The sequence below is a fragment of the Pleurodeles waltl genome, chromosome 4_2, assembly GCF_031143425.1.
Source record: "Pleurodeles waltl isolate 20211129_DDA chromosome 4_2, aPleWal1.hap1.20221129, whole genome shotgun sequence".
In the NCBI taxonomy this organism is placed as follows: domain Eukaryota; kingdom Metazoa; phylum Chordata; class Amphibia; order Caudata; family Salamandridae; genus Pleurodeles; species Pleurodeles waltl.
Genome location: NC_090443.1, coordinates 396028677 through 396043257, shown reverse-complemented (window position 1 = coordinate 396043257; position 14581 = coordinate 396028677). Strand labels below are relative to the sequence as shown.

The window sequence follows — 14581 nt, the reverse complement described above, 5'->3', positions numbered from 1 at the left end:
TGTGAACTAATAATATTACCATATTTAAGGGAGAAGCACATGCACTTTCACACTGGATAGCAGTATTAAAGTGCTCATAGTCCAAAGGCCAACAAAAAAGATACAGCAGGTAAACGGCAAAAAGTCTGGGGTGAGATCAAGGATTCCCGGTCTATCAGGCGCTACATGCTTTTAAGCGCTAATTTAATCTTTAAAAATTAGTAACTTAAGTTCTACTGACTGGATTCCTGTGTTTTTTTATCTTTTTTTTTTTTTATTACATTAAACTCTATTTTTCTAACCTGGTGTGATATCCATTTTTTTCTGTGGTGTTTCTACTGTTTTACTCTTTGAAGTGTTGCACAAACATTTTACCCATTGCGATCAAGCTAACCCTCACTGTTCTTTGCCAATATACCAGGGGGTGAGCACCTTTTACATTTTTCCTTCTTGAAAATGCATGTCACTGTTGGGTGAACAGCTTCTCTTACTTTTGTTTCTACTGATGCTCTGTACCTTCACCCCTTATTACCATGTCAACAATCCCTTTCCTAGAGCCTTGGAAAAATCCTTGTGATGAAACATGTGTCTGCTGTATTAGATGACAACTGGGAACATCTGAGATGACCACTTGACTTGTTACCACACAGCAACCTAGCACTTTTATTTTAGATAGTGATAAGAACGTTAATGTTTCATAACTGTGTTAAATCTGCTGAAAATACCAGGATGTCTTACCTGTGAATGAAAGGTGTTGTTATTAAAAAAGAAAAAAAAAGGGGTCATTCATATATCTATAGTCTTTATACTGTATGAATAAGTGTTTTTCCAACAACCGGTTCATTGAGCCCCGTACAACAAATGTTAATGTTTAGTAGGGTGGAGTCTGTCTTCACTGTGTGCACACCTGTGATAGTAAAAGGGTAGTTTGTTGTAGCACAATATTGTAAGTTAACCTACCTAATTGATCAAGCGATTCAAGCTGACTCTACCTACAAAGGAAGTTTGCACTTCTTCTGGGCTAAGGGTGTTTTGGGACTATTCCTTTCTGTCACTAAGAGTAAGTTCTTTCATTCTGTTTTGCATAGTAATCTCTGCTGTGTTGATCACTGCCGAGCTCAGTTTAATTTCTTTGTTTTTATTACTATTTGAGGTCTTTATGGGAAATGTCCAGAATACAGTAAAAGTCAATGCGTGTTTCCAATGCGTTTTAAGCAAATCTGATCTAGCAAATTCAAGTAGTTTTGCTGCTGCAGAACTACTGACTTGAGGTTATTTGGACTGAAAACTGGCACCCTCCTGAGCTTAAACTGGCAATATATTTGTCTACCGATGGAGGTACTTCTCTTTAGCAAGATCTACTCTGATAGTAGTGTTCTGGCTTGACAGCGAATCTCTCACCAGACAGTTAGTGAGCGTCACCAGGAGAGGGACTTAATCTCCCTCTCCCATGTTGGGAGACAGTAGTACATGTTTTGAGTGGGCAGACATTGTGCGCTTCTACATAAAAGTGCTTACCCTCCACACATCTGTGATCATTTTGTTTATTTATCTAGCTGCCTGAGCTTAAATTTTCAGGGACCCACACATGACATTGCAATGCTTTTAAAGTGTACTTTATAAGTAGACCATTTATGTTTTTCTCAGAGCAGCACAGATGGGAGGAGGGCTGCCATTACTCTAGATGGATTTTTAGGTCTGGATTGACCGTGCAACTGTCACCTGACTTTTTAACCTATTCCAGTATTATGCTACAGTACTTAGCTTCCACACAAATACATAGCCATTCTCATGAAATTAACTTGTAATGCGTCATATTACCACACATCATTTGTTTCAAGTCAGAACTATTGACATTGCTAATGCTTGTTTTTGAAATGTCCCTTGCTCTTTCTTAAATCTTTTTTTTGTAATTCTGAGTGTGCTCCCTAGTATTATGTGCTGCCTTTAACTGTTTATTTTTCGTAGCATCCGTAAAGCCCTGGCCGGTGACATCTTGCTTTTCCTCTTGCTCCCCAGATTCATGATGCAATGCTGCTTCTGATGATGAGCCGCCACTCTTGCAGATCTCTCTAAAGGACGGTAGGACGCACCTGGGCGCAGGGAGCCTCTTCAAAGTAGAGGAAGTGTTCAGGTAACACAATTTTAACATGGTCCCATTTAAGGGTCACCTCTCAAATATTTCAGAGCTTTAGGATATAGTCAGCATTTACAGTTTCCTTGCAGGTTCAGGAAGTAAAGCTACTAGAGTAGTTTGCTAGTATCTTTTGAGGTCTCCTCTTGTGTAGCTCTCAGATATACATTGCGGAGTATGGCACACAAGTAATAGCTCACCTTGTTGTCTTCAGTTAGTGATTGACCATAGATTCAGTGTCCTTTAGGGTATGGTCTAAGACTTGAGGTTTTGGCTGAGTGAAGGGGGATATCCCCTGACTGGAACGGTGCCCAGGACTACACACAGGACTTGGAAGCAGCCGTTACAGATTTGGTTGTGGTGATAGAGCGATGACTGTGAAGGGTCTTTGATCTGCATGTTGTGTAAGTCATTTGAGACGTGATGCTGTCCTTTTTGTTTATTTTTGAACGTTAGTATGGGTGATTGGTGTCCTTGTAGCGCCCTTTTGAAAAATCTACCCGCACTAAATGAGGTGTTCTGACTAATCTAGGATTTTCGTGTCTGCAAGTATGGTGCTGGGAACATTACTTTTTTTTGGTTAAATTAAACACTTTGGACTTAAATTATTCCTAAACACAAGTTGAAGGATGAAGTCACTCAGACATGTTTCAATTTATTTATTTGTAGACCTACCTGAGAGTTTCACACATTTATAATATTTAAATGACTGGTTTTACATTGAGTTGCTTGTTATTTAGTTTTTTCATTTTGTGTTTTGTAACCTTTGTTTTAGTTCCTTTTGTCATGACCTAGATATGTTCAAGCATTCTTTGTATGCTCTAAAGTTTTTATTTTTATGCTATTTGTTTATCCTTTTTAATAAACTGTGAACTTAGGACATGTATTGCCACCAAACAGTAGATGAATGTGAGAAAAGTTTATGGGTTGTCTTATTTTCTAGGCTTGGTTGTTTTATTGCTTTCTGCTTGCTGTTTGCACCAAGGATATTTATGTTCACAATCTGTTCACATGCATTTGTGCTATACTTCAGAGTATGATCGCATTATAGCGATAGATTGTGCCATTTTGATTTTTGGTTTAACTAAAAGCTAATAAGACCTGCCAACTTTCTGATCAAAATCCACCTCCCTGGGATACACATAATTACTCTATTCACAAAGTATTGTTTGAGTTTGTATATATGGTGGGTAGATAAATGTGACCCTTCCCCCGTACTAACTCTCCCATCCTGATCTCTCCTCGTTGATCCTGGACAAATCTATGTATTTCTTTCTCTTCCCATAATTGCCGGAAGTCAAAGAACGTGGACTCGGAAAACCAATATTATTTATATATAAGAAGATGATTATAAAAATGTAATCAAAACAAGTATTTTCTGCCCTTAAGATAGTTGTTAAAGAAAAGAATAAAAAGGTAGAGTTAAAAAAAAAAAAATTGTAAACCTATCTAGTTTGCTATCCAATGAAAGATCAAGACATGCAGCAAGTATGATCTTCAGTTGATGGTCATTGCACTGACTAGTGAGCAGTGGGAAATCTATATAGCTGGTCAGCCTTTCTGCATAAGAGGTCAGAGACACAATTGGTGTAGTTCAAAGAAAAAAAATCGAATTCCTGTAATGAAAGCACCAAACGTTAGGAAGGATTCAGTCTGCTGATGAAGTGGACAGAGCTCTTACCAGTTGGAAATCTGGAGAACTGGTGTTTTTTTAGGGACTTGCCCGACCACGCTCACTCATTTCAAAGTTTTAGGCTTGTGAGACAGAGCCGTTTTCTAAAACGGCAAGATTGTGCCTGTACCACAAAAAAAGTGAACTGGGCTGAGTAGTACTTCCAATACTTTAACCCCAAATTAAGAGTTATCTAGTGTGTTGGAGATGGAGCTGCCTACTCAAAACAGCCTTTGTGGGTAATTACTTCAGTCTTTTGCCAGCGGGCTCAGATGGTCATGCTATTACTTGCTTTCCTCCTTGCTACAGAAACTGAGCTGGTGCTAGTGAATACTGTATACCCTAGGACTGAGGAGGTGGAAACATTCTTCTCAACTCTTCCATTTGGCAGAAGTCCTGTGGGAATGGGACATATCCCAGTGTATGTTTAGTCTGGTCTTTCATATAGTAGTTAATGTACTCCAACAGTTAACAGCCTGACGTTGTGCCTTTGTTTAGTTTACGAATGGCATGCTAAACCAGGCAGTCTTCAATACTCTATTTCTCTGGGCATCCCTGTGCCTTAAACACTCTTTAGAGATCGCTAAACTAATCTTTACCTGTTGTATAGTCAGGATCCATGGAAGACACTTGTTAAGGATTGATCAGTGAGGTTGGTTTGTCTTTCTTTCTCCCAATAGCCATTAAAACATTTAAAGAACAGATTGAGGTAACTGCTCAGTCATCAGGGTGATTGTAGCATTGCCACACCAAGTTTAATACTAGGACACCCTTCATGGCTTTCAGCAGGTTCTTAGTTTTCCACTGAGGCAAGACTACTTGTAAAACAGCGGGCGGGATATCTGTCATGTTTTTGACAGACTATTTAATCCGCCAAGGTCAGAATTAGGCCCATAGACTGGTTTCTGGAAGTGGGACTATAGGAGGGGGCACTTGAGGCCCCAAATTGTCAGCTGTCAGGCAGCCAGTGGGGTTGTACGTGGAGAAGCTATGCAAGACTTCTGCCTGTGACCAGGACTGGTGGCCAAGGCCTGCCATTCTTTTAGCTGGGTGAGGGGACATTACCCAGGGAATCAAAGATAACCTGCCCCCTGGGGCACCAGTACCTGCCTGCTTGCCAGACCAGTGTACCCTGTGAGGAAGAGGAGAGAGTTGGTGGGAGAGAGGTCCAGTGAACGATCCTTGTGATTGGATCCCTGTACCGAGGTGTGACAAGACGGCTGCTGCACATATAGTCACTGCCCACATACAGGTTAAAGTCGTCGGCCCCTGTATGCCAGAGGAGGGCTGCCATGAAGTAGGCCTTAAACTTTGCTGCGCCAGTTGGGTTGTTGCCCATGTGTGGAGTGAAGTCGGCATCACTGTGTGCCAGGTGGGGTCGCTATAAAGATGATTGCTGTGGCGATCGGGCCGTAGCCCATGTGCCGGTGTGAAGTCAGCAACACCATATACCAGGTGGGTCTACCATTCCAATTGGGCCATGACCTGTGCAAAATGAGGGTGAGGACCCCATATCCCAGGTGGGGCCACTTGGAAAAGGCAAGGTGCGTAGTCTGGTCGAGACCATTGTCAAAAGGAAGAAGCTGCCGGGATGACCCATGCAGGCCCAAGCCCAACTGAGGACCGGGAGCATACAAAAAAAAAAAAAAAAAAAAATATATATATATATAGCCTCGTCAGGGGTAGTAAGCGCTATATAAATACGATTACAATACAATACATGCAGCTAGATAGATAGATAGATAGATAGATATATATATATATATATATATATATATATATATATATATATTTTTTTTTTTCTTTCTCTCTCTGACTGCTAGTGGAGCTTAACCTGAATGTAAGTAGTTTATTATGTTTCATTAGTTAAAGCTCTTACATAAAAAGAGCTTAAAAGCAATTATTGTTCAAATCAAATGATAAACATGCAACAAAATAAAGTATACAATTAAAATCTCTTCAATTCTCATTATATAGTCCTGTTACTCAACTGCGTCCGATGTTAAATGTGAGCATAAAAACATTTAGCCTTTGCAGAAAAGCTAATGGTGTAGTGTAAAGAATACAAAAGTTTTAAAAAATGAGCAGCAAGTTTCAAGAAGACTTTCCTGAAGAGTGTTGCAGCTTGGCATAGGTCCGTAATTTGCAAACTTTTGAATGGTGCTTAAGAGCCTCATTACAGTATCTGATATTGGTTTTTTAAAACATCTGCTTCAATTAAACCCTTTCCCTGTGTATTTCTGTGCAACAGCAGGTGATAAGTGCCAGTGTTTCTTGTTCATGGTCACATAATCTGCACCCCAAATTCTGTGACTGCTGACGCTTCTAAGACCCCCCTCAGTTCTTTGATGGGAAATAGTAGGAGCCTCATGCGAATGATAGGAAGTCTGACATATCTGTGCAAAGGTTCTGATAAGTAATACTGTGGTGACTTCGCATTATATGGGTCCATAATGTGGCCGGAGTGCTTACAAACGACCAGTGGCGATGTCTGCTATCCTGCTAAGCAGCAAGACTTGTTTTCAGGGCAGCTTTAAAGGCAATGTGTGTGACATCTCACTCCAAATGGACCTAACTTCCAAAACCTTTATAGAGGATACAAAATTGGAGGCCCATGGATGTCGCTTATAGTGAACGGGGAGTAACCACTACTGCTAGTAAGAGGGGAGCTGGGACTCAGGAACCCAGATGCTAAAACATTAGAGCCCTGATCTCGGGGGATTCTGTATTGTTTGTGGATGCTGTATTTTACTTTTTGTTGTTGTATGAACGCACTTTTATATTCATAAAAGTAAATATTTGACAATACAATTATGTATAGGTGTTGCTGAACGTATTATGCCCCCCGCCCCCATGAAGCCTTAGCCTGCTCGATTCCGGCTGCCACAGAGTCCAGTGCTGAAGCATAGAAGGCCAGGCCATGGGGCTTCAGGAGTAAAAGGCCTCCGTCAGCATGATTGAACATTGTAGATCCTGCTTGCCCAGCTGCCCTCTGAACAGGGTTCGAACAGTGATATCAAAATGTTTTTAAAAAGTTGACATTTATTATTAGAACAAAAGAAGGGGTTCAACCCTGGCAGGCGTTGGCCCCCCGGGGACCTGTTTATAGCCTTGAGGTATTCTCACAAATCGGTGTAGTCCCAGTTGAATAAGACTCCGTGTAGTATCGCTACTGTATATCTTTCCAGCACCTGTCAGTTGCGTGCCTCTCTAAAGGTAGAGTTACGTAAACGATTGCCCGCTGGCAGAGCCTGCCAGCTCTCGCTTTAAACGTATGCAAGCGTTAAATAAACACTGGTTTGTTGAGATGTACCCACTGAGCCCGTCTGTCGCACACGTGGTTGTCGCTGGACTTGTGTCGACACGACTTTTTTTATTCGCGGGTCTCCTCTTCGCTCCTCTCTGCCTGAGCGGTGAAGGATGAAGCCGTCCGACCTGCCCCAGCCGTCCACGGTTCGCTTGCTTCGCCTCTCTGCGGAGGGTTCAGTTTCAGGGCGTGTCCAGAGATGCTGCAGATGTCATGTATTAATCAGGTGCCTCTTTGTCTGTGCTGAGATGTGAAGATCTATTTATTTGTCGAGATGCCCTAAAGGCAAAATACCCATGGGTTCAGTTCACGTGTGCGGGGAGGTTAGTGCACAAGGCACCCTCTGTTCCTGGCTCTGCTTCCCTAGAAAAAGGGGCAGGGTTTTTTTGTGCTGTGGAAGTGCAGATTTCTTGGCTGTGCTGTCTCCGAAGCCTTGATTCTTTTCGCTGATACTTCTCTGCTTGGCAACCGGATGCGTCTCCTGGTTGACGTTAAACCACAATTGCACATTAGCTCGGTGCGCAAGCAAAACCTTCAAAATAGCCCATCAAAAAAAAAAAATATATATATATATATATATATATATATATATATATTTTTTTTTTTTTTTTTTTACTGAAAAATCAACTGAATTAATCGAGATTCTCAATCTTGATTACAAAAAAACACACCCCTGTGTGAGTAATCACTATGTGTGCATATTGTGCTGTCCTCGTTGGCAAAATCTCAGGATGTTATACAGTTTGTAGTTCAACGTGCCACAAACCACATTTTCATAAAATTATTTTTCTTTCCGATCATTTGCCAGAAATAGAAAAAAAAAGAAAAATACTCTTACCCACAAATGGAGCAGAGCCATTAAGGTGTGACAGCCCCAGATATCACATGGAAGGGAGCTATAATTGAGCTCTTTAAATTTTAAATGTACAATGTAACAGCGAAGGCTGTTACGTTTTGAGGAAGGCTTTTCAAAGATGCTCAAGGGGCAAGCCAGGTACAGGAGAATATTTTCTTTACTTGCATGCGAGGCGAGGTACTAGTTAAGATTTTATCATTCCAGTAACTGCAGTTATCTACCAGCTTCCACTCCCACTACACACATCAACATTGTGTTACATTATCATTAACTTTCAACATATCGGACGCCAACTCGGACATATTTGAGATGGAGGCACGGCATGCTACACACCAGCTCTGAGATACAGGAAACGGGGGCACACAGGGTGCTACACGGTTTCCTTTCTTATGAACAACAAGAGAATGAAGAATCATTCCCTTGCAGATACAGTACATGGACAATCCTTCACAATCGCTAATTTTCCAACATGTCCAGGATATACATTCACTCAATGAAAGCGTGTTAAACTCTTCACCCACGCCGACACATGCAGATAGTTATTGGCAGTCACAGTAACTGACAGGTAGAGTGAAACCTTGCAGCGCTACGAGACATAAGGCTTTCTATACCTCATCTTAAAACAAGACACCATAGTCACAACAGCTCAAGGCCTCCAAGTCTCGAGACCTCCGCAGATATGAGCCCCCTACTACTATATGTATGCACACTCACTGTAGCACCATATAACATTTATATACGTAGGACATGTAGTCACGGATGCCCAGGCACACCACAGCTAGAGCACCCTATGTCAAAAAGTTTTCCCGTTATCCAACGTTAAGCATGCATTTCTTCAGCTCGAAATTCTCTTGACCAAACTTCACCACAAAACCTGTCAGCATAGCAACTCTTATACACCATGTCCTCTAACATTCACTTCACATTATTACATTACCCAGGTAACAGACGCAACACTCATTTACAATCTCAATACATACACAACAAAGATCTGGTGCTGTATGTGATTCCCCCCCCCCCCCCCCCCACACACACACACACAAGTGTGCAGAACACATCTGAAACTATGCAATTCCCACACATACTTTAGATGTAAGCCAAATTGTACAAAGTCTACGTACATATAACATCTAAACCAATCATATGTATATACCACATCAGGAATCTGGATTGGTACGCATTGTCCATGATTACACCTAAACCAATGGTGGCATCTAAGTATGTAGACAGAAAACGTGCAAACCCGAACACTAATGAGAGAGACTCCCCTATCCTAGTTGAATTCTTGGAATCATCCCAGAAAATTCTCACAGCAAGTAAATTCACTATGATGTCAATATACTACAGACATGTGCACAAACTTCACACATCAAACGCCTTCACCATAATACTCTGCTACTACTAACTTCCCCATCCTGCACTGCACATCATGTTTATTCAAAACCAGATGCCCAAACTCTCATAAACATTACCACCATAAAAATTGCAGCTCTCCAGCTGTCCTAAAACATCATAACCGCTACTAAGTATACATTAATGTTATAACTATAAAAATTGTATTCCAGAGGAGAAATGTTTTATATATTAATGCATTATCAGAATGCTCTGAAATAAGCTGTTCCCATACACTACAATTCATGCATGTTCCCCATTGCACTAAAATAATATATTTAGGATACAACTCAACAGATTTGCTTTCCTTCTCCATGTTTCCCCACTTCCTTTTCTTTAAAGAGCACCACTGTCTTCATGACTACCCCTTATTGGACTGCTGGAATACTTCTATACTTCTAGTGGTTAAACAAACAGCATCCTGTCATAGGATAGCTCGCTAAGTATACAAAACAGTGATGGATGGAATGCTTGAATTCATCTCAGCCACTGGTAATCACTTAGACCACATTCCAGTCCATTGTTATTTTGCACACTGTGCCACCTCAAATTGGACCAATCTATATGCAAATCAGTCGACCCTACTCCAATAGGAACACTTTACTCGAAACTGCCAAGCCAGGTCCTCCCTCAACAGTAACCCAGGACCGGTTTTGCCCAAGTTACGGCCTCATCAGTGAGGTCTAGCTTGGTTCAGTGACAGTGTGTACGGGATCCACATCTGGGTATACCCGTCCCACTTAGGGAGACAAACTAAGTATACAGAACAGTGATGGATGGTAAACTTGAGTTAATCTCAGCCACTGGCAATCACCCAGGGCTGCATCCCAGTCCTTTGTTATTTTGTACACCATGGCACCCCTGTTGTTTTTGCATAGGATAGCTCACAGCCATTCTTTTCCCTTTATCAAGTAGAAGGCCTGTGGACATGCTGACTGGAGTCCTTTCTGTGTCTCTCATGCAACAGTGCATGGGCTGTTGCTTGCAAGACGTATGTAAGGGGCTTGCAGCCCACTTCTTGCTTAGCATTAGTTGGCTTCATTGTTACTCTTATTGGCTGCCTTCAAATTGGCCAGTGAGTGCTAGCTTCACTTCCTCTTTTTTTGGGTGGAGGATGGGCCAAATAATGACTGCTTCAGTTTGATTGCTATCCTTCTGCTGTGATTGAGGCACTACTTTTATTTTTGCTGCTTCGTTGTCATTCTTGTTGAACCTCTTGCCTTTTTGTAGCTGTGTTTTACTATGTCTCACGTACTTCAGAGAAGCTCCTTTTCTCCTTTGAAATCGATGTTTGTGACAACAGATGTTATCTACTTCCAAATGTATTTTCAATAACATAGGCATAGGTGCAGTGTTTTTTTTTTATTTTTTTATTTTTTTTTATTTATGTGATAGGATTTTTTTTACCAAATGTTTTTTTTCTTTTCCACTCATGAGGAGATTAACTGATTAGCTCAGAATCACAGAGGTGTTGTGCCGAGACCTAACAAGCATTGACAAAGCCAGTAGCTCTCAACTTTGATACTATTGGCTCTGGTATTGCCTTTTGTTCATGCTGTGCAGCATGGGAATTGTCCAACTGTTCTGTCAATTCTGCAGAAAACTTGTGTCCAAACCCAGCCTTCTCCCTTGGCCCTACTGTTCAGGTAAGTGCACTGTAACATCTTTCCTCACAAAAGTCTGCCTTCAGTTCTATGCCCTATATCCAGTACACTGTCTGCCCTTATGTATAGCAGACCATGCATATTGCCGGATGTCCTGCAGACATTGCACAGATTCCTCAACTCTGTCCAACACGTCCTACAGGGCACTGTCATTGCCAAGCTTCTAGTTATACAGCTGCTAACACAGCATTTTCTTTAGCTCATAGTCCTCCATCTTGGCAGTACTGGCAATGCTCCATGGCCTTTCTCTCCTCTGCCCACTCTCTTCTCTGTTCTCCCCCTGCCTACCAATGAGCGTTGACTTCTATTTACTGGCAGATTTGACCATGGGTGGCATCAGACTACATGAGTGCCTTTTCTCCATTTTCACGCAGTCACTCCCCCTCAGTCATCTCCAGAGGTCTCCTGCATCTTCATGCAGGTTCTTTCAAAATCATGTTGCCGGATTACATCTTTAGGAAGGTTCTTCAAAGATGAGTGAGGAGCTAGTCCAGTAGAAGAGACTACCGTCTTTGTTTACGGGTTAGTTCCTAAGGTACAATGTCGGGTACCGGAACGGGGGACACACAGGATGCTACAAGAGCTCAAAATAAAGGATAATCGCAGTTGGAACTACCCTCTCCATAAAGCTACCAAATATATTTGAATCCTTGGGTGCAGAAATGGTTTGATAATCAATTATTTGTTTCCATGTCTTCAATACCAATCAGCGTTGTCATGTTGTCCGTTTACTCTTTGTTACCAGTTCTTTAAAGTATACATAGAATGTGCTATGGTTTCGCTTAGAGGAGTGTTTTCATGGCACTTAATGCTGTTAACTATCATTTCGCCTCTTGTGCTGTGCTTGCATTGCCTGTAGGCGGGACTAATTTACATCTCAAAAGTCCTCCGAATCACCACACATTTCATTATTTTTCTAACGGCCACATTATAAGCAGGAAGCAATCTGTTGTTGTGTTTTTTTTTTTTTTTTTTTCCTTAGCAGCAGGTTTATAAAAAAAAAAAAATATCTTTTACCCAGCACTGAAAATGAAAGCTAAACGAGGGCATTGATATTTAAGATTTCACTATGTGTTTTCTGCCATTTAGGGACGATTACTACGAATGGAGAGTAGTGTGCCAATCTTGCGCACATATGTTTAGGTTGAGCATAGCGCTGCTTTTCCGACGTGTTGGTATGTATCTGGGCTTTTTATCATTGCCCACATCACGCCCTTCATTACCATTCGTTCGTGGGCTTGCCCTTCAAAAATCCTTTAATGACACGGGTGAATGGCTTACATTTGTCCCTCCTTTGGGAGGTTTTGTTACCGCCTTGGCCATCGCCCCTGTTACATGCCTAATTGCACTTTTGCCGGTAAATTTATCTGCAAGGGAACTTTTTTTTCCCTTTTGTGTCTCTTACCGCTGATGCTAATGGCGGCCGTGAATCGGCTCGCTTATGTGAAACTGTTTTACTTTTAATTTTCAATTTATGTGGCAAGAAAAGTCCGGGTAGGAATTTACTACGCTAATAGCTCTAACTCGAGCAAATGCGAGACCCGTTGCATTGCAAATGTTTGTTTTTAATTGGAGCATCTGAGGTGGTGCAAGTAGTCATTTCACTGTGATCTTGAAGAGTTTAACTGCACAATGGAAGCGAATGTGTGCTTCACTGGAGATGGCATTAGGAACCTCTTGCTGGGAACATGACCGTCATGGTGTGTGTGCCTCTAGGTAGTGCTTCTAATCTCTGTGTTCGTGGTTGCACAGGCACAGCTTGGGGAGTAGCAATGGGGAGGTGGGCCTTCTGTTTGGATGCACTGATACGGTTGCCAAGTTTGTGTGTGAAAGCGCTAGTGTAAGTGGCTCCCACACCGGAGTGCTGGATAGGAAGCGCCGTTAGGGCATCACCTGCTGTTGGAAGGCTTTACTTGAGGTCAAGAACACAGTTGACATCAAGTGAGGCCCATGCAGTCATGTTATCAAAGGAATGCAGTGTTACGTCTCTTGTGCTCCTTAACACTCCACATGCTGTCATGTGGCTGGCATCCTGTGACTGCCTGGAGGCAGCCTCTGTCCTCTCAGCTAGAACTTCTCCATTCCTATAACTTTCTTTTGAAATTTCACTGTTCAGTGACCCAACTGACTGCTGGGAGCAGATGCACTGTTATTTCTAGGGCGGAATTTTGTTAAATTGATGCTACTTTATTTGCATTGTAACCCTCTGAGTTATGTTGAATGGTTTGTGCACGGAGCAGGTATGCCCGCATTGAGCGTAATCAAAAATACAGGAAGGATCGCAGTAGAGGGGAGAAAAGATTAATATAAAAACCCAAATGTCTGCTCCTTCATAAAGTAGAACTGTCTTTCTATTTCTTGAAATTAAGAGGGTACCTCACTCGTCCATGAGGTAGGCTTGCTGTGGCAGACAGCAGAATATAATCCAGTTATGCGGTTGCACAGATAAATAAGTGGTTTATTGTGGATGCGAGCTCATAGTCTCAGATTGTAAACCACATTAGAGAACCCAGATTGTTGGGATCACTTAAACTCTCCCTGTTTAAAAAACAGAACAAAAAAAAACAGGTAAGAGGCTATGGACACATCCCCCAAAATGAGTGTTAGCTGCAACATTGATCCCAGTTTGTCTGTGCAGGAGAGGGATGCTTTAGAAGAGAGGTGACTTGAGCTGAAAGAAACTGCTATAAAGTGGGTGGCAAAGCCCGATTTATAAGGTGTTGCTTTGCAAATTACAGAAGACAGAATGCTTATTTTGTGACATTCACAAATTCCAATTTCATTTTCTGAGGAAGGAGCGAGGGGGTCTGTTGGAGTATTGTTCTGTTTGAGAGCTTCGTGAACAATTGGGATTACTTGCCAGGCAATGACCAACTCATTGTTTTCAGGAGAGGATTTCCGTATTTAAAAACTTTGGATCATATATTTTTTTTTTTTTTTGCTCGGTGTCTTCCAAAAACACTCAGTGTCTGTTAGCACAGAGAATTCATCAGGAAGGGGAAAACTGTAATCTTGACCAAAGGTTACTCTTTCTAATTTTAAAGTCCTATAATGTGTGCTTCAAAGACAAAACTTTAGGTTAGATCATTTTTACTATCAGTGCTTTGTATAACCGTGTTTCTCTTCAGAGAGCGCTTTTGAAATCCTGTAGCAGTGGGTTGTATACAGACTTCAGTCTCTCAAGTTGTCCGTTTACATAGTTGTGGATGTGGGTATGGAAACGAAATGTGAACACAAACAGGAGCTTCCCTTCTCAAACCGACTAGTAGTTTGCCTCCCTGCCCAGTGTCACCTAAAGTTAATATGGTTTTAGCACTTTAACAGAGCAACACCGATGGAGTGGACCTTACCCCAAGGGGTGTGTATGAGTCCTTAAGTATTTATTTAATTGCATTGTTAACCTGCATCAGGGTTGACACGACTGCGCTGTCAAACTCTGTCTGAAAGGTGTTTCCGGGCTTAGTAATTCTCAGCCATGTAGACCCCTCACATCCTGGTGGATCCAACTGTGGTATTGTCACCTCATTAGGTGATGGGGCTAGTCGCAGCCCAAGCAATTATCAGCTGCGGCTACACC

At 41.7% G+C, this 14581-nt stretch overlaps 1 protein-coding gene across 5 annotated transcripts in view; it reads left to right on the top strand.

Annotated features, from left to right (window-relative positions):
* The window catches only part of RALGPS2 (Ral GEF with PH domain and SH3 binding motif 2), an 812647-nt gene that overhangs the window by 44687 nt on the left and 753379 nt on the right, over window positions 1–14581 (top strand). For all 5 annotated transcript variants that reach the window (XM_069231548.1, XM_069231547.1, XM_069231545.1 and 2 more), the window contains exon 2: window positions 1999–2113. The gene's annotated coding sequence lies outside the window, so the exon portion shown is untranslated. The remainder of the gene's footprint in view (window positions 1–1998; window positions 2114–14581) is intronic.